The sequence below is a fragment of the Leptonychotes weddellii genome, chromosome 6 (genome assembly GCF_054177405.1).
Source record: "Leptonychotes weddellii isolate Sample4059 chromosome 6, ASM5417740v2, whole genome shotgun sequence".
In the NCBI taxonomy this organism is placed as follows: domain Eukaryota; kingdom Metazoa; phylum Chordata; class Mammalia; order Carnivora; family Phocidae; genus Leptonychotes; species Leptonychotes weddellii.
The window spans coordinates 55,951,108-55,969,971 of record NC_138374.1 but is presented as its reverse complement, the minus strand read 5'-3'; the positions used below and the strand labels follow the sequence as shown (position 1 = coordinate 55,969,971).

Here is an 18,864-nt window from a genome sequence, read left to right as displayed (position 1 = left end):
TGTTGTATACTTTGCAGAAGGAAATACTGCAGTGGGAAAGTAACATACAAAAGTAGGTAAAATCTGTCATCTGGGGGGAAAATGTCCATGACGTTCTTTTTGGTAAAGAAACTTTCTAGAATCTCTTTTCTCCACACTCCTTTAATAATGAATGCACTGCACACTTAGTTAACCTCTTCATCTTAGGAATAGAAAATACAATGGAAAGTTCAGACTCTAAATAATACAAACCAGGTGTGTCTATGACAGACAAAACACAGGAAACATTCTATTTCCCAAGGAAAACCATTACAATTTCCAGATAGCTCTGACAGCTATCAAGTTCTTTCAAAATCTTTCTTTAACTTCCACACACAGATCCAAGCTTAACTACCTGAAGTCAAACAATCACTTTCCTACCCTATAGTCCTTCAAACATTTGCACTCTGGTTTTGTTTCTGTAGTTGTGAGTCTTCTCTAAACACTCACCTTTATTACAACCACTCTTCTCTTATCCTAGACATTTAACTGGCAAAAAGATGGGCACTTGTCTAGAAAACCACAAAATCATGTGGGTGTCAGTGCTAACTTATATACTAAGTTTACTATGGTCTATTGCTCTCAAGCTTTTATACTCTAGGGTGGAAGGCTGTTAAAGCAGCACTGACAATACTTTGTAGATAGGTACAAGTATGCTCTATAAAACCAATCTCTTGTATTGAAATATTACAGTTTAAAAGTATTAGAATTAGGGGTGCCTGGCTGCTCAGTTGGTAGAGCATGTGACGCTTGATCTTGGGGTCATGAGTTCAAGCCCCATGTTGGTGTAGTTTATGTAAAAAAAAATAAACAAACCCTACTGGGATAAAAAATTTGTTCAACGTTTATTTATATATTATTCACTTAAAAAGTTAAGATAATGGACTATATAACCAAGATCATTAAACATACAAATACCTCCTCAACGATGACCCATTCATTTTCTTTCTTTTTTCTTTTTTAAAATTTTATTTCTAAGCACTCTCTACACCCAACATGGGGCTTGAACTCACAACTCTGAGATCAGGAGTTGTAGGCTCCTCCGACTGCCTTCAGCTCAGGTCATGATCCCAGGGTCCTGGGATCCAGCCCTGAGTCGGGCTCCCTGCTCAGGGTGAAGTCTGTTCCTCTTTCTCTCTCTGCCCCTCCTGCTCTCTCTCTAATAAATAAAATCTTAAAAACAAAACTGGTAACTTGAATATATTTACTGAAATGACCTTATAGAAGTTCAAGTTTCTACATATCAATTTCCTCATCTATAAAGCAGTTACCAATATCTGCCTCTTTCCATCTTAATGAATACGTTTTCCTAGTAAGACTTTAAAAAAATAACTGAGGGCGCCTGGGTGGCTCAGTTGGTTGAGCGACTGCCTTCGGCTCAGGTCATGATCCTGGAGTCCCGGGATCGAGTCCCGCATCGGGCTCCCTGCTCGGCAGGGAGTCTGCTTCTCCCTCTCCCACTCCCCGTTTGTGTTCCCTCTCTCGCTGTGTCTTTCTCTGTCAAATAAATAAATAAAATCTTTAAAAAAAAAAAAATAACTGAAACTAGTTTTCTTAAGACATCCAATTCTGAATTATCTATGGTATTACTAAATCAATTAAAACCCAAGAAAATTATCCGAACATACTGTCTGGTTATGATAGTCACATTATTGCTGAAGTACTTCTTTATGAATAGTGCTCTGTAAGTTTAGGTATTTCCTTAAATTCTTTTTTCATTTATTTATTTATTTGAGAGAGAGAGAGCGCGCGCATGCAAATGGGGGGGAGGTGCATAGGGAGATGGAGAGAGAGAATCTCAAGCAGGGTCCACACTGAGCGTGGAACCCAATGCAGGTCTGAATCCCACAACTGTGAGATCATGACCTGAACAGAAATCAAGAATTGGATGCTTAACTGACCCAGCCACCCAGACGCTTCTGTAGGTATTTCTGTTGTAGTCATCATTCACATTTTAAAGGATAAATGATCAAATCTTCTAAGAGTTGCTACCAGGTAGACAAATAAGGTGGGGTTTGTTTTTCTATTTATTGATTTGAACAATTTTGTGAAAGTGCTAAAAATCAGATACAAGGCTATAAGGCAAAGTCACAGAGAAGAGAAACTAAGGATCTATAATTAATATTATTAATACGAATATTTACTATCTTTTGGAATACAACTGATTAATAAAGAACTTCACCTGTGCCTTGAGTTTGTATGAGATTTAAAAAAATCAACCACACAATACTTCACTTTTCAGTAGCTAAAAGTTACCTACACACATAATTTTTATATTAACTGAAATAATATGTATTTCTTCAATTTCCCCACAACAAATCACCCAGACAGGGAAGCAATAGCACCCTCTGTGAATCTCCTCTTCTCCATAAATTCTATCCAATGTATTATTCTGCGAATTATAACTTTCAGCAAATGATTAATGGGAAAAAAATCAGGTAAGCAAGATCTGCTTTACTAGAAGCTTATACAGAAAACATGGAAAAGTTTTAAACAATGCCTTAAGTGAGGTTTTGGAATACCTTTATTGTTCACTTGTATGCTGTTCACCTTTTAAAAAGATAGAAGTTAACTCTAATTGAACGTTAGTGGGGCACCTTAATGTATATAACAACAGCTAACATTAGTGCGCACGTTTACTATGGCAGATACCATGCTAGATGCTTTCATACAATCAATTTCTTTAACATTTTTCTGAGGCCTAAATTACTATGCCCTTTTTACATGTTATACACAGAGAGGTCCATGGCTATATAGTCAGAATGTGATGGAAAGACCTAGCATTTGAACCTAGTTTTATAATTCTAAAGAGCTCAGGCTCCTTTCACCTACTCTTTCTCCCCTGAATTGGTACAATGAAAAGGAATGAATTAGACTGTTTATTGTAACTGCCTTTCAAAATTTGATACATTTCTTCACATTATATGTAAGAAGTAAAGGGCAGTAAAAGAAATAAAAGACTTTATCTTATTTAGTCAGAATGGGTCAAAAGTGAAGAACTGAACATCAGGAGGAAGTTATATTGCTGTAACCCCCCTCACATTAGTTATGTGAGATTCCATAGGTAGCAACCATCTAACACTCATCTGACAGGGGTCACTTAGGATGTTAAACTCATGCAATCTTACAATCAGAAAGCATCAAAGAGAATATAATCTCTTTGGCAATGTGACTTTGTCATGAGCTACAAATTCTCAAATGCTGTATTTCTAGATAAACACTGCCCTAAATTACTATTTGAGATAATAAAAAAAAAAAAACACGATTTTTTTTATGTATAAATAAGAATATGATGGAATCTTTAAAAAAAAAAGCATTTCTCAAAATATAAAAATTAAAATCAGGTTAGAATTTGTATTCTGCTAGTAGGACTACTATACTAACCTTATTTTTTAAGTGGTTCTCTACTTCATTCCAGATCAAAGGAAAAAATAACAATTACAATAGTATAAAAAAGTAAGATTATGGCACTAAGATATTCAGATATGTCTGACTAGGTTTAATGATAGGAATATTATGACAGTGTTCATAATATATGTAACAAATTTTCTAAGATAATAAGGGAATGATCTGTCTTACCATGACAAAGTACTTCTTACTGGTTCAACAAATATTTTATGTCACATAAACTCTGGATGTAACTACTGACAGAACAGCCCACAGAGGCTTGAATTAGAGAATAATATACCAGCTGTTAGTTTCTATCTAGGTGACTGAGCTGATTGGCTTAATAGCTGTCAGAGATTTGCTTTAAAATCCTAACTGATATCTAGGATAGTACTTTTTTTTTTTTTAAGATTTTATTTATTTATTTGACAGAGAGAGAGAGAGACAGTGAGAGAGGGAACACAAACAGGGGGAGTGGGAGAGGGAGAAGCAGGCTTCCCGCCAAGCAGGGAGCCTGATGAGGGGCTCGATACCAGGAACCTGGGATCATGACCTGAGCCGAAGGCAGACGCTTAACGACTGAGCCACCCAGGCGCCCCTAGGATAGTACTTTTTTTTAAAGATTTTATTTATTTATGAGAGAGAGAGCATGAGCGGGGGGAGGAGCAGAAGGAGAAGCAGACTCCTCGTGGGGTTCAATCCCAGGACCCTGGGATCAAGACCTGAGCAGAAGGCAGATGCTTAACGACTGAGCCACCCAGGTGCCCCCAAGGATAGCACTTTTCATTTTAGAATACAAGAAGTATCTCAAAACCGGCTTTCTCTCCGTTTGGACAATTTCTGATACACAATGACCTAATACCTGCTTTTAAACTGATATTGATATGTGGCTTAGTAATGGACTGATATTTCTCCCTGCAATAAAATCCTTGACCTTTGTGATGACCTCTTAAATCCCATCATATTACATAAATTTCCCCATAAAAAATCACATTTGACTGCATTTTATTAAGAGTTATTCATAAAAGTAACTACCTATATCTTGAATGTCAAGTTAGGTGATTAAACATGCATTGCCACGCCATTTTCCCACAGTCATAATTTAAATTCATGCTTCAACAAAACTACAAATGATTGCTTGTCCTTAGATCCCTGAGGTACTAACTAACAGTTAAAAACGTGAATGTTAAGTCCATACAGGTCAAGAGTGACACCCACTGCTATCATAGCAGTTCTTGTATAACTTATAAAAGAATCCACTTTGTTGGTAAGGATTTACTGGAACAGGAAACCTACTTAGTCTGAGAGCTACTACAAAGATCTTCAAATAGCAGTTGTCTAAACCATCTGCAGTTTAATTAAATCTACCAATGAGAGCTTCCATATATTTTCATTATTTAAACCAAGGATTGGCAAAAAAATTTGCCAACTTTTCCTATAAAGGGCCAGAGAGTAAGTAAGTTAGGCTTTGAAGGTCATACTGTCTCTACTCCAAGTACTCAATTCTGAATTGTAGTACCAAAAGCTGCCAAGAATACCATAAACAATACATAAACGAACCAGCATGGCTGTGTTCTAATAACTTTATTTACTGGCATTCTATGAAGCCTGAATTTCACAGAATATTCAGGTGTCATGACATATTATTCTTCTTGAACTGTTTTCCTGTTTAAAAATGCAAAAGGCCTAAATGTTTTACCAGCAAAATGAAAAAAAAAAAAGTAAAAGGCCTTACAGAAACAGGAGGCAGGCTTGTGGTGGTAGTCTGCCTACCCATGATTTAAAATAAAAAAATAAATTACTGGTACAAAGCAAGATTAGAAACTTCTAATCAAGGCAATGCAACTTGATGGCAAATTGACTACAAACTCTATTTCTATAAATGGCTGCATTTTATATACACACACGTATATGTACATACATATACAGACACACATATATACACATACACACATATATGTTATGAAAATATATATTCATGAGCACAGGAAAATAATTCAATGACCAAATCCTTTCATTAATAAAGAAAAAATATACTATTTTTAAATAGTATATTAACTATATTAAATTAATAGTATAAATTTAACTAAATTTATATTAAATTAATAGTATATTAAAATAAACTATTTTTTAAGACTTTCACAAATAAATGAGTTTCCCTGATATATTCCTGTACTATGGTTTTAATTTTTTTATTTTTATTTATTCATGAGAGACACAGAGAGAGAGAGAGGCAGAGGGAGAAGCAGGCTCCCAAGGAGCAGGGAGCCGGATGTGGGACTCGATCCCAGGACCCTGGGATCATGACCTGAGCCGAAGGCAGACGCCTAACCATCTGAGCCACCCAGGCGCCCTCCTGTACTATGTTTAGCCTTCCAAATATAATATTGTATCAGGTTTTGAAGCAGAAAAATCACCCACTTTGAAAGATAAGGTTTATTCTCTTAGGTCAATGAGGATTACACTCATCAAATATAAAGATTGATACCATCCACATCGAAAAATGAGAATTTCCCTAAAGATAGTGTTCCAACATTAATCCTATGCTTCACTGGGTATTATATAAGACTGATGAATCACAGACCTGTACCCCTGAAACAAATAATACATTATATGTCAACTAAAAAAAAAAGTGTACGTCTTATAGGTAGCATTAAAAAAAAAAAGATTTGGAAGAAAAAAAAATCTGATGCTGTAAATGTGAATTCTGTTTGTGTCCACACCAAGTAAAAGATCAGTGTGGTTTGTATATTCCTGTGAAATAATAAATTGTGACAGATGTTAAAATACAATTTCTACTGAAATATGAAGGTAGAGAAGAAAATTACTAAGGAGATTTCTGATTTTACTTCCAGGCAAAGAACAGAGATGGATTTTCTCTATATTTTGTTTATGTGCATATTTCCCGAAAAAAGTACTGGAATGAGAATAAAATTTTGTTTTAATTAAAAAAAAAATCCTATGCTTCATATGTCTGATTTATTAAGAATTTTTAAATTTCTCTACATATATATTAAGATATTTAAAATTTTTACATAATTAAAGTCAATAGGTAATTAAGTCCTGGGTGTACATGTTTTCATAATTCCTGGTTGGTTTTGGTTAATTCAGAAGCCTAGAATCGAGACTATGATTTAAACCAAAAAAATAAATAAATAAATAAAAGAATTTCTATCTTTCAAAAACAAAATTATAAAGATTCGAATGGCAGAAAGAGAAAATGGGCTAACATTTTCTATTATCCATACTATTCTTGCCTCATTTGTATAATCAAGGAAATAATGTGATACATGCTCATTCTGGCTAAATTATTTATGTTCTGAAACCATGTAAGAAAAATCTAATTTCTTTTTTTTTTTTAAGATTTTATTTATTTGACAGAGAGAGAGATAGCGAGAGCAGGAACACAAGCAGGGGGAGTGGGGGGGGGAGAAGGAGACTCCCTGCCAGGCAGGGAGCCTGACGTGGGACTCAATCCCAGGACCCTGGGATCATGACCTGAGCCAAAGGCAGACGCTTAACGACTGAGCCACCCAGGCGCCCGAAAAATCTAATTTCTAATAATTTCTTAATAGAAATGATATAGTCAATACAACAAAATTCTGTTTTCAATTCATACTATTAATTGTTAAATAGTTCTGGAAATGGGATTGATGTTCAGAAATTTTAAATGACATTTAGGTGCATTTCTTATTGGCTAAAAAATGATTCTGTTGGATAAGGGAAAATAGCAAACTCCAACATTTCAATATTTTATAATTTTTAAATATACATTTTTAAGCAATATTCTCAGCAGTAGTTTTATTTTTACTTAGAACCAGAAATAGAAAAAATAAAGTGATGAATGTTCTTTATCCTACATTGATCCAAACAAACCAATTTCAGTCAACAGCTTAAAGAAAATTAGAACTGTTTTGGTATATTATGTTTTTTTCTCTAAAAATAACTTTTCTGGGGCACCTGGGTGGCTCAGTCCTGGGATAGAGCCCCATGTGGGGCTCCCTGCTCAGCGGGAGCCTGCTTTTCCCTTTCCCTCCACCTGCTTGTGCTCTCTCTCTCTCTTTCAAATAAATAAACAAAATCTTTTTTAAAAAATTTAAAAATAACTTTTCTGTAAGTATTTTTATCAGACATTGTGGCCTAAAGATAACTGATGACTTTAAGTCATTTAAGACAATATCCAGCAGGTCAATGGGCAAGTTATTTTGTCTATGCAGAGGCGCATGGGTGGCTCAGTGGGTTAAGCATCTGCCTTCGGCTCAGGTCATGATCCCAGGGTCCTGGGATCGAGACCTACATCAGGCTCTCTGCTTGATGGGCAGCCTGCTTCTCCCTCTCTACTGCTTGTGCTCTCTCTCTCTCTCAAATAAATAAAATCTTAAAAAGAAAAAAAAAGTTTACGCATAAAATGAAAACACCACCGTAGTTTTCTTCCACACTTTCATGTTTTCAATACCATCCATTCTCATAGCATCATCATTTAATCCTAAGAACTTAACAAAATAACAAATTATCTAATATCCAGAAGGTTCGGCTTTACAAACAGTATAGGATCCTAGAACTGAATGTTTTATCCTTTCCATGAAATGAAAAATGTAAATACAATTGAAACACTGAGTTATATTCACAATGGTAGTTTACAGGATCATAAACATACAAGGGAAGCATTTTTAAAATCTCTGGTTAGAAGTTAAGATTGAAAACGGAGTGTTTTCTGGGGCGCCTGGGTGGCTCAGTTGTTAAGTGTCTGCCTTCGTCTCAGGTCATGATCCTAGGGTCCTGGGATCGAGCTCCGCGTAGGGCTCCCTGCTCAGCGGGGAGCCTGCTTCTGTCCCTACCCCCTGCTCATGCACTCTCTCTCTCTCTTAAATAATAAATAAATGAATGGATAAAATCTTTAAAAAAAAATAAAAATAAAAATGCAAGCTTTAGAAGCAATGACCTGTTGCAAATAGTTTGGGTGGCCTTAAGAAATTCTTGCCAAGGGCGCCTGGGTGGCTCAGTTGGTTAAGCGACTGCCTTCGGCTCAGGTCATGATCCTGGAGTCCCGGGATCGAGTCCCGCATCAGGCTCTCTGCTCAGCAGGGAGTCTGCTTCTCTCTCTGACCCTCCCTCCCCCCTCTCATGCTCTCTCTATCTCATTCTCCCTCTCAAATAAATAAATAAAATCTTTGAAAAAAAAAAAAAAAAGAAATTCTTGCCAAACACAATAAAGGCATTGACTGGTTGTAGAAATCCATGAGCAAGCCTGAGGTCAGCAGTGAATCCAGAGTGGTGACTATTTTATGAATTACAAGCACATAAAACAAAAAATAGAATCTTTCTTCTACTTTAAGGCTTAGTTTTAACTGTTTCTTCTAAAGTTTTTTGCCAGAGTCTTAACAATCTACTTGTCGATACATTACAATATATATTATAATATATATTAAAATAAATCACCCTTCTAGAATGCCCCCTTTTTAAAGCTGTCCTGATTAAAATAACCTACCAATCTTTCTAAATCGTTTTACATACATGCCTCATTTTTACTGTGCTTTAGAAATTGAAGATTTGTGGCAGCTCTGCCTCGACTAAATCTATACTGATGCCATTTCTCCAACAAGCATTTGCTCACTTCATGTCTTTGTATTACATTTTGGTAATTCTTGCAATATTTCTAAATTTTTCATTATTATTATATTTGTTACGGTGATCTGTGATCAGTGATCTCTGATGTTACTATTTTAACTGTTTTATGGCACCACAACCACACCCATGTAAGACAGCAAATGCAACTGATAAATGTGTGTGTTCTGACTTTTTCTAACAACCAGCCGCTCCCAGTCTCTTTTCCTTCTCCTCTGGCTTCCCTATTCCCTAAAACACAACAGTACTGAAATCAGGCCAATTAACAACCCTACCATGGTTTCTAAGGGTTCAAGTGAAAAGATGTCACTTGTCTCTCACTTCAAATCCAAAGCTAGAAATGATTAAGCTTAGTGAGGAATGTATGCCAAAAACTGAGACAGGCTGAAAGGTAAGGCCTCTTATGCCAAACAGTTAGCCAAGCTGTGGATGGAAAGGAAAAGTTCTTGAAGGAAATTCAAAGTGCTACTCCAGTGAACACATGAATGATAAAAAGCAAAATGGTCTTATTACTGATACGGAACAAATTTAAGTGGTCTGGGTAGAAGATCAAACCAGCCACAGCATTCCCTTAAGCCAAAGCCTAATCCAAGGGTAGGGCCCTAACTCTCTTCAATTCCATGAAGGCCTAGAGAGGTGAGAAAGCTGAAGAAAAGTCTGAAGCTAGCAGAGGTTGGTAAATAAGCTTTAAGGGAAAAAGCCATCTCTATAACATAGAAGTGCAAGGTGAAACAACAAGTCTGATATAGAAGCTGCAGCAAGTTATCTAGAAGATCTAGCTTAGATAATTAATGACAGTGGCTACAATCAACAACAGATCTTCAATGTAGGTGAAACAGCCTTCTATGGGAGATGCCATCTAGAACTTTCATAGCTAGAGAGAAGTTGATGCCTGACTTCAAAGGTTCTAAGAACAGGCTGATGCTCTTGTTAAGGGCTAATGCAGCTGGTGACTTTAAATTACATTAATGTAGTTTTCATGCCTGCTAACACAACATCTATTCTGCAACCCATAGATCAAGCAGTCATTTTGATTTTCAAGTCTCATTATTTAAGAAATACATCTTGTGAGGCACCTGGGTGGCTCAGTCGTTAAGCGTCTGCCTTCGGCTCAGGTCATGATCCCAGGACCCTGGAATCAAGCCCCGCATCGGGCTCCCTGCTCAGAGGGGAGCCTGCTTCTCCCTCTCCCACTCCCCCTGCTTGTGTTCCCTCTCTCACTGTGTCTCTGTCAAATAAAATCTTTAAAAAAAAAGAAGAAATACATCCTGTAAGGCTATAGCTGCCATAGATAGTAATTCCTCTGATGAATCTGGACAAAGTAAATAGAAAACCTTCCGGAAAGGATTCACCATGCTAGATATCATTAAGAACGTTCATGATTTATCACAAGAGGCCAAAATATCAATATTCACAGGAATTCAAAAGTTGATTCTAACCCTCATGGATGACTTTCAGGGGTTCAAGATTTCAGTGGAGGAATAACTGCAGATGTAGTGGAAATAGCAAGAGAATTAGAAGTGGAGCTTGAAGATGTGACCGAATTGCTGCAATTCATGATAAAACTTGAAAGGATGAGGATATTGCTTCTTATGGATGAACAAAGAAAGTGATTTCTTGAGATGGAATCTACTCCTGGTGAAGATGCTCTGAAGCCTGTTGACAACAAAGATTTATAATATTACACCAACTCAGCTGATAAAGCAGCAGCAGGGTTTACTCCAACTGAGAGGACTGACTCCAATTTTGAAAGTTTCATTGTGGGTAAAATAGTATCCAACAGCATTCCCTGCTACAGAGAAATCAGTCATGAAACAGAGTCAGGCAATATGGCAAAAGTCACTGTTGTCTTATTTTAAGAAATTGCCACACCCACCCAACTTTCAACAACTACCACTGGGCTCAGTTGGCAGCCATCAAATTCGAGGAAGGCTTTCCACCAACAAAAAGATTACATATGGGTGAAAGCAAACATGATGGCTAGTATTTTTTTTTTTAAATATTTTATTTATTTATATGAGAGAGAGAGAGAGAATGAGAGAGAGAGCACAAGAGGAGGGAGGGTCAGAGGGAGAAGCAGACTCCGGGCTGAGCAGGGAGCCCGATGTGGGACTGGATCCTGGGACTCCAGGATCATGACCTGAGCCGAAGGCAGTCGCTTAACCAACTGAGCCACCCAGGTGTCCCAACGGCTAGCATTTTTTTAGCAATAAAGTATTTTTTAATTAAGTTACGTATACTGACATTTTTTAAGACATAATGCTATGACACACTTACTAGACTACAGTATAGTGTAAACATAACTTTTATATGCACTGGGAAACCATAAAAATCATATGACTCACTTTATTGCAATATTCAGTTTACTGTAGTGGTCTGGAACTGAACCTGCAGGATCTCCTATGTATGCCTATATTTACCATATCTCTTGGCTCCTAGTTTTAGAAAAGCAATTTTATTGAGTGAATGTTAAAAAAAAATAATAATACAACAACTGTATGTGGCTCTTTGCAATGATAACATAATTTACCTTTACCTATAAAACCCTGAATGTAGCCTGATTCCAGAGTTTTAAACCAAGAAAGGGGTGGGTGCGGGGGGAGAATAATCATCCTCAAAAATCTACCTTGATGCTTTTTGCCACTGTAAGCAACCAATCATTATAGATCAATCCAAATATTTTAGGAATCTCCCCTTGAAACTTCCATTTGGTACTATCTGCCATTATATGCTTCTTTAAAAAAATTTTTTTTTTCAAGATTTTATTTATTTATTTGAGAGAGAGAGAATGAGAGAGAGCACATGAGAGGGGAGGGTCAGAGGAAGAAGCAGACTCCCTGCCGAGCAGGGAGCCTGATGTGGGACTCGATCCAGGGACTCCAGGATCATGACCTGAGCCGAAGGCAGTCGCTTAACCAACTGAGCCACCCAGGCACCCCTATATGCTTCTTTAATAACTAAAAAGGAAATGGTAAAATTAATTTAAGAGCAGTATACACTGTGAGAAATTAGAAAACAGTGGGAAGATTCTAAATTTTTAAAGTCAAGATTTTTTTAATTTCATGTATAGTTTTAAGTTCTATGTTTCTCTAATCTTCATGATTGCCCAAATTTGTAACAACTGAAATATGATAATGTGAAACATTTCAATATTTTCATTATATATACCTTCATCATTAAATGAATTTCAAAGTTTACTTTGAATTTTGTTTACTTAAAAAGTATTTCCTCTGTTTAAATATCTGGCAATTCATAATTCTGAGAAATTCAAATGTTACTGTAAATATCATTTAAAGTGAGAAAGGTTCTAACTACAGTGATGTCTACTTCCACTGAACATTTTAAGTAATTTCCTTCATTAGCTAATTTTGAAATATTCTGATTTGCAAAAGTGACTCTGGCCTGAAGACTTTCACCAAAAATTATCAATACAAAAGAAAAAACAAACCCCAAACTGTACATTTAATAGAATCCCAACTCAGAAAAGATTGCCATAGTTTTAGTTAACTCATTATAGTTAAAAATGTGTCCAGTTTATCTGTATAAACTAAAATATACTGAACAGCATTACTGTTTTTCCTTTTAAAAAAAATATTTATTAATTTTTTTCTTTAGTAAACTCTACACCCAATGTGGGGCTCAAACTCACGACCCCAAGAACAAGAACTGCATGCTTTACTGACAGAGCCAGCCAGGCACCCCGAGCATTACTGTTTTTCAAACTCTTCACAGCATAATGATAACTTATGTTATTTATCAAATATATCTCTCTGGGTGTAAGAATATAATCATTTTCACTGAAGAAAACTGCTTATAACATCAGTACTATCAAAATAGTCTAAATAAGGGGTGCCTGGGTGGCTTAGTTGGTTGGGCGTCTGCTTTCAGCTCAAGTCGTGATCTCGGGGTCCTGGGATTGAGCCCCACATCAAGCTCCCTGCTCAGTGGCGAGTCTGCTTCTCCCTCTTCCTCTGTGATCTCTCTCACTCTCACTCTCTCTCAAATAAAAATCTTAAAAAAGAAATAGACTACATAAAATAGAATCAAGCTTTAGACTTCATGTCTAATCAAAGGACAAATCTCAAATCACAATAAACACAACGGAAACAAAATTCACGAAAATGAAAGTATCGTAACATAATTTTTTATCATTATTGGTCTAAATTTATACATATATATATATATATATGTATACTGGAATTAAAATATTTCCCCAAAGAAAACCTAGGTAAATGGATACAGCTTTAAAAATACTGTGTATCTTGGGGCGCCTGGGTGGCTCAGTCAGTTGAGCATCTGACTCTTGGTTTCAGGTTGTGATCCCAGGGTCTTGAGAATGAGCCTAGCATCCAGCTCCACGCTCAGCACAGAGTCCGCTTGAGAGTGTCTCTCTTCCTCTCCCTCTGCCCCTCCCTCCGCCTGTGTGCATGCACATTCTCTCTCTCCCTCTCTCTAAAATAAGTAAATCTTTAAAAAAATAAAAATACCATATCTTGCCTCAAAAGATCACAAATACAATCACAATAACATTATTTTTCTAACTAGAAAGAGATTAATACAACATTTTCTTTTCTTTTTTTTTTAAATTTATTTGAGAGAGAGAGCACGGGAGGGGGGAGAATAAGAGGGAGAAGCAGACTCCCCGCTAAGCAGGGAGCCCGACGCGGGACTTGATACCAGGACTCAAGGATCATGAATTGAAGGTAGATATTTAACAGACTGAGCCACTCAGGCTCCCAATACAACATTTTCAAGAACACTTACTTTACTAAATTATTCTGAAGATTATTTGCAGAGTTCATCAGTATTTACTATAAATGAACACTGTGATAAACTTAATTCTCAAAATAACCTTATGATGCTCAAGTCACGGTCCTGGGGTCTTGGGATTGAGCCCTGAGTTGAGCTCTGAGCTCAGCAGGAAGTCTGCTTGTCCCTCTGCCCCTCCCCCTGCTTCTGTTCTCTCTTCCTCTCTCTTTCTCAAATAAATAAATAAAATCTTTGGGGGAGAAAAAAAGAAATCGAGGCAGAGGTGGACTGGATTTGTCCAGGGTTACTCAGGTCATAAATGGTGGGGTGGTATATGGATTTGAACAACGGCAGAAGTTTGACTTGAAGTTCACACTTTCAATTACTACATTATACTACCTTCCTTTAGTATCTTCTTGCCTTTGCATATCCCTGTTCTGTCTGGTCCGCAGGAACTTTACCATCCATCAGTGTATGTCTACCTTGTTAAAATTTTACGTATTTATGCATTTTGATACAGTAATTCTACTACTAAAAAATTCTGGGGTGCCTGGCTGGCTAAGTTGGTGGAGCATCCAACTCTTGATATCGGGGTTGTGAGTTCTTGCCCCACACTGGGTGTAGAGATTACTTAAAAATATTTTTCTTCTATGAAAATGCAAAAAGCAACAAACAATGAATCATGGAACACTACATCTAAAACTAATGAGGTAATGTATGGGGATTAACATAACAATAAAAAATTTTAAAAAAAATGCAAAAAGCAGACAAAGATTTACCACAGCACTTACATAGGGAAAAAGAAAAAAATCAAACATCTAAATGTCAGACATTAGGGAATTAAAAAAATGGTACTTTCAATGTGGGAATTATATTGCCATTAACATAATTTTTAGTAACAAACAAAAAAGCCAAGTTAAAGTTAAGCTTAAAAAACAAAAAAGAATCTATGTGAGAGATCAACAGCCTTTTTATGTAAAGGGATGGAGAGTAAATATTTTAGGGCTTTGCAGCAATATTCTGGTACTCAATGTTGCCATTTTAGCACAAAATGGAGCCATAGATTAACACATGAACATGTGACTATAGAAAAAATTATCATAAAACTTTATTTACGGACATTAGAATCTGCATTTCCTATTAATTTTAACACAGCATGAAATATTATTCCTTTGATTCCCCCCCCCCAACAGCTGAAAACGGAACCATTCTTAAGTTTTTAAGTAGTAAAAAAAGGCAATGGGTCAGATTTAGCTTACAGACTATAGTCTGCTGACCCCAGATCTAAATGGTCCTAAATAGAGCACCCAGGTAGCTAAGTCAGTTAGGCATCCGCCTCTTGATTTTGGCTCAAGTCATGATCTCAGGGTCATGAGAGCAAGCCCAGCCTCGGGCTCTCTGTAGGCTGGGCATCGGAGCCTGCTTAAGATTCTCTCTCTTCCTCTGCCTCTCCCCAACCTCCCTCTCTAAAACAAACCATAAAAAGGTTTGTTTTAGATAAATAAAATAATCCCCCAGACACTTAAGGCCTGGGCCTGGAAGGAAATGTGTCAAAAATGGTAGCTGTGTCTTGGTGGTAGAGTTATGATTAAACACTATCCTTTCCTTTTAATTTTTATTAATAGAGAGCATATGTGAATGACATTAGAAAAAATTCAAAGGACAAGAAAAAAAAAGACAAATCTTTCCTGAAAGATTAACTTTGGACAACTATTTGCTATATCCTCAGTGCTCTTTCATAGTCTTGAAGATGCCCTTAATATCACCTTGTTTTAAAATATTGTCTTTTTCCTTGAATTTACTAAGCATCTTCAGATGCTTCTCATTTATAGTTTTATTTCAATTGCCTAGAATTAACCAGGTAATCAGTAAGTCAATAAAATTTTACTGGCCGAATCAGTTGATTTCATAAAGGTATCATTTGAAAGTATCTTCTTTTTTTTTTTTTTTAAAGATTTTCTTTATTTATTTGACAGAGAGAGAGACAGCGAGAGAGGGAATACAAGCAGGGGGAGTGGGAGAGAGAGAAGCAGGCTTTCCTGCTGAGCAGGGAGCCTGATGCAGGACTCGATCCCAGGACCCTGGGATCATGACCTGAGCCAAAGGCAGATGCTTAACAACTGAGCCAACCAGGCGCCCCAAAAGTATTTTCTTAAAAAGTAAAAATAAAATTTGATAGTTCCAAGCTGGGAATAATACTATAATTATCATAATATTAAAATAAATGTTCTTTTATATGTAAAAAGTTCTTACACATCATAAGGAGTACCACGCAACTAGACATAAGGGCTAATGACAAAAAAGTATGGCACAAAAAATGTGAGAAAAACTCTGAAAAACAAGTCCATCTCACTATTATTCAGGAACCACAAAATTTAAATGTATTCTAATATTTTCACTGATCAACTGTGAAAAGTTAAAAAATTTATGACACTGGGTTGGCAAGGCAAAAATTAAAGGCCTACATATATAAACACTAATTATGGGAGACAAACTTTTCTGAAAGGTGGCTTAACTACACATCCTATTCTGAAACAATAGGTGTTTCTGTAACTCAAATTAGCTTTCAGGGACGTGGAAAAAATAGATGAACGATGTTAGTATAACACAGAAGTAATGCTAGTTCACATGCCTTTTTTTTTTTTTTTTTGCACTGCCTAGTATGAGTGGTTGAATGCAAAGTACACAAATAAAACTGAACATAATACTAGACATAATACTCATCCAATTCGACTTTCTTAGTTTTTAATGTGACCACATGATGACTCAGAAGTTAATATTATTAGATTGCCCCAATCTCCTTCTGCTTTTGATACCTGAACTCAGCAATCTTAATTCTTCCTTACACATTCTTAATATCAAGCAACCTTCCTCTTTTCCTTAAAGGTAAAGTACTACATTTACCTGACAGTATTATAAATAAACTGTTAGAAGATTATTGCTTATGTTCCTTACTCAAAATTTGCATTAGCTTTGAACAATCTACACCAACACCATTTCCCCCCAAATCTTTGTTACTATAGCGTGAGATTTTGTAAAACATAAGGTGGTCATTTATACCTATGTACACATTTAAAATACATACTCGTCCACACAATTAACTTTAAAGGAATCTAAGAAAATAAATGAATAACAAAATAATACATGCACAGGAAGAGTCTATGTGTTTTAAAACAGAAAAACAGTTTTTTAGTTGGTCAGATACATATACAAATAGAACACAGTACAGCTAGTAAAAATGATTCTGTAGACATACACTTACTGACATGGAAAGAAGCTTATGACATAGGAAGAGAAAAACATTACAGAATGAGTGATGTGTTCCATTACTACAAAAATCTATTATAAAAATATGTGTGTGGGGCGCCTGGGTGGCTCAGTCGTTAGATGTCTGCCTTCGGCTCAGGTCATGATCCCGGGGTCCTGGGATCGAGCTCCGCATTGGGCTCCCTGCTCCGCAGATAGCCTGCTTTTCCCTCTCCCACTCCCCCACTGCTTGTGTTCCCTTCTCTTGCTGTATCTCTCTCTGTCAAATAAATAAATAAAATCTTTATTTAAAAAAAAAAAAGTCAGACTCTCAACCAACTGAGCCACCCAGGCACTCCTATGCAAACTTTTTTCAAAAAACTTTATAGTATGTTGCTTGTATGTTCCCTCTCTCACTGTGTCTCCCTCTGTCAAATAAATAAAAAAGAGACAGTCAAATAAATATTTGAGAGAGACACAGTGAGAGAGGGAACAGAAGCAGGGGGAGTGGGAGAGGGAGAAGCAGGCTCTCTGAAGAGCAGGGAGCCCGATGCAGGGCTCGATCCCAGGACCCCGGGATCATGACGTGAGCCGAAGGCAGACGCCTAATGACTGAGCCACCTAGGCACTCCTAAAAATAAAAATCTTTAATTCAATATATTTTTGATAAATATTGTCATAAAATTCAAATTTCATGGAGCTAGAGGAAATACTTTTTTCCCCCACTAATTGAGAGGTTGTGGTACAAAGAAACACTTTACAATGCATTTGATGGTGAACGTTCAGGGGAAAAAAACGAACAAGAACAAAAACACAAATAAATGAATTTTTTAAAAAGGTAATTTAGTGGCACCTGGGTGGCTCAGTCGTTAGACGTCTGCCTTCGGCTCAGGTCATGATCCCAGGGTCCTGGGATCAAGTCCCACATCGGGCTCCCTGCTCTGTGGGAAGCCTGCTTCTCCCTCTCCCACTCCCCCTGCTTGTGTTCCCTCTCCTGCTGTGTCTCTCTCTGTCAAATAAATAAATAAAATCTTTTAATAAATAAATAAATAAATAAACAAGGTAATTTAGAAAGCACCCATGTAAAATAAAACAGATATTTTATATTCACTGCAGAAACTTGAGGTGGTATTTCAGATATTGTGCTAGAGAATTAAATGCCTATTTTTTTAAAAAGATTTTTATTTATTTGACAGAGAGAGACACAGCGAGAGAGGGAACACAAGCAGGGGGAGTGAGAGAGGGAGAAGCAGGCTCCCCGCCGAGCAGGGAGCCCGATGTGGGGCTCGATCCCAGGACCCCGGGATCATGACCTGAGCCGAGGCAGATGCTTAATGACTGAGCCACTCAGGTGCCCCTAAGTGCCTATTTTTAAAGTACTGAGCCAACACAGCAATTTAAGAATATAATGAACACAAAACCAAACTTCCTCAGTTCCCAATTATTCATAAAGTTTACTTATTTTATGTATCTTGGGCCAGCTTGCCCCTTCACTCTTACAAACTCATCTCTATATGGCCACTCCTGAAAAAAGCTCAATAATAGGCTTTGCAACTTAACTCGAATTTAACCAAAATGAAGACAGTATGATGACAGTCACATCTGTTATCTCTCAAAACACTACACAACTAAAACTTAAAGACTCTGAACTGTTGGCATTATCACTCTTCAATCATCCTAGATGAGCAGTATCCTTAGGTTCAATATAACTGTATCTTAAATTAACTGCATATGATTTATGCGACAAACTTAATTTCAGACTTTAAAAAATATCAATTTAAGAGTAAGCATATTTACTTGTGAGTATAAACAATAAAAACATTTTTTAACTGAAAGAAC

The 18,864-nt window shown here is 36.7% G+C and overlaps 1 protein-coding gene and 1 long non-coding RNA gene across 5 annotated transcripts in view; both read right to left on the bottom strand.

Moving 5' to 3' along the window:
• The window catches only part of JMJD1C (jumonji domain containing 1C), a 325,593-nt gene that overhangs the window by 48,203 nt on the left and 258,526 nt on the right, over positions 1-18,864 (bottom strand). The window lies entirely within an intron of this gene.
• Positions 7,539-17,851, bottom strand: LOC145722217 (uncharacterized). Its single transcript, XR_014146324.1, has 2 exons — positions 11,959-17,851; positions 7,539-11,744 (listed from the first exon to the last, which is right to left on the bottom strand). It is a non-coding gene; the product is annotated as an uncharacterized LOC145722217 (long non-coding RNA).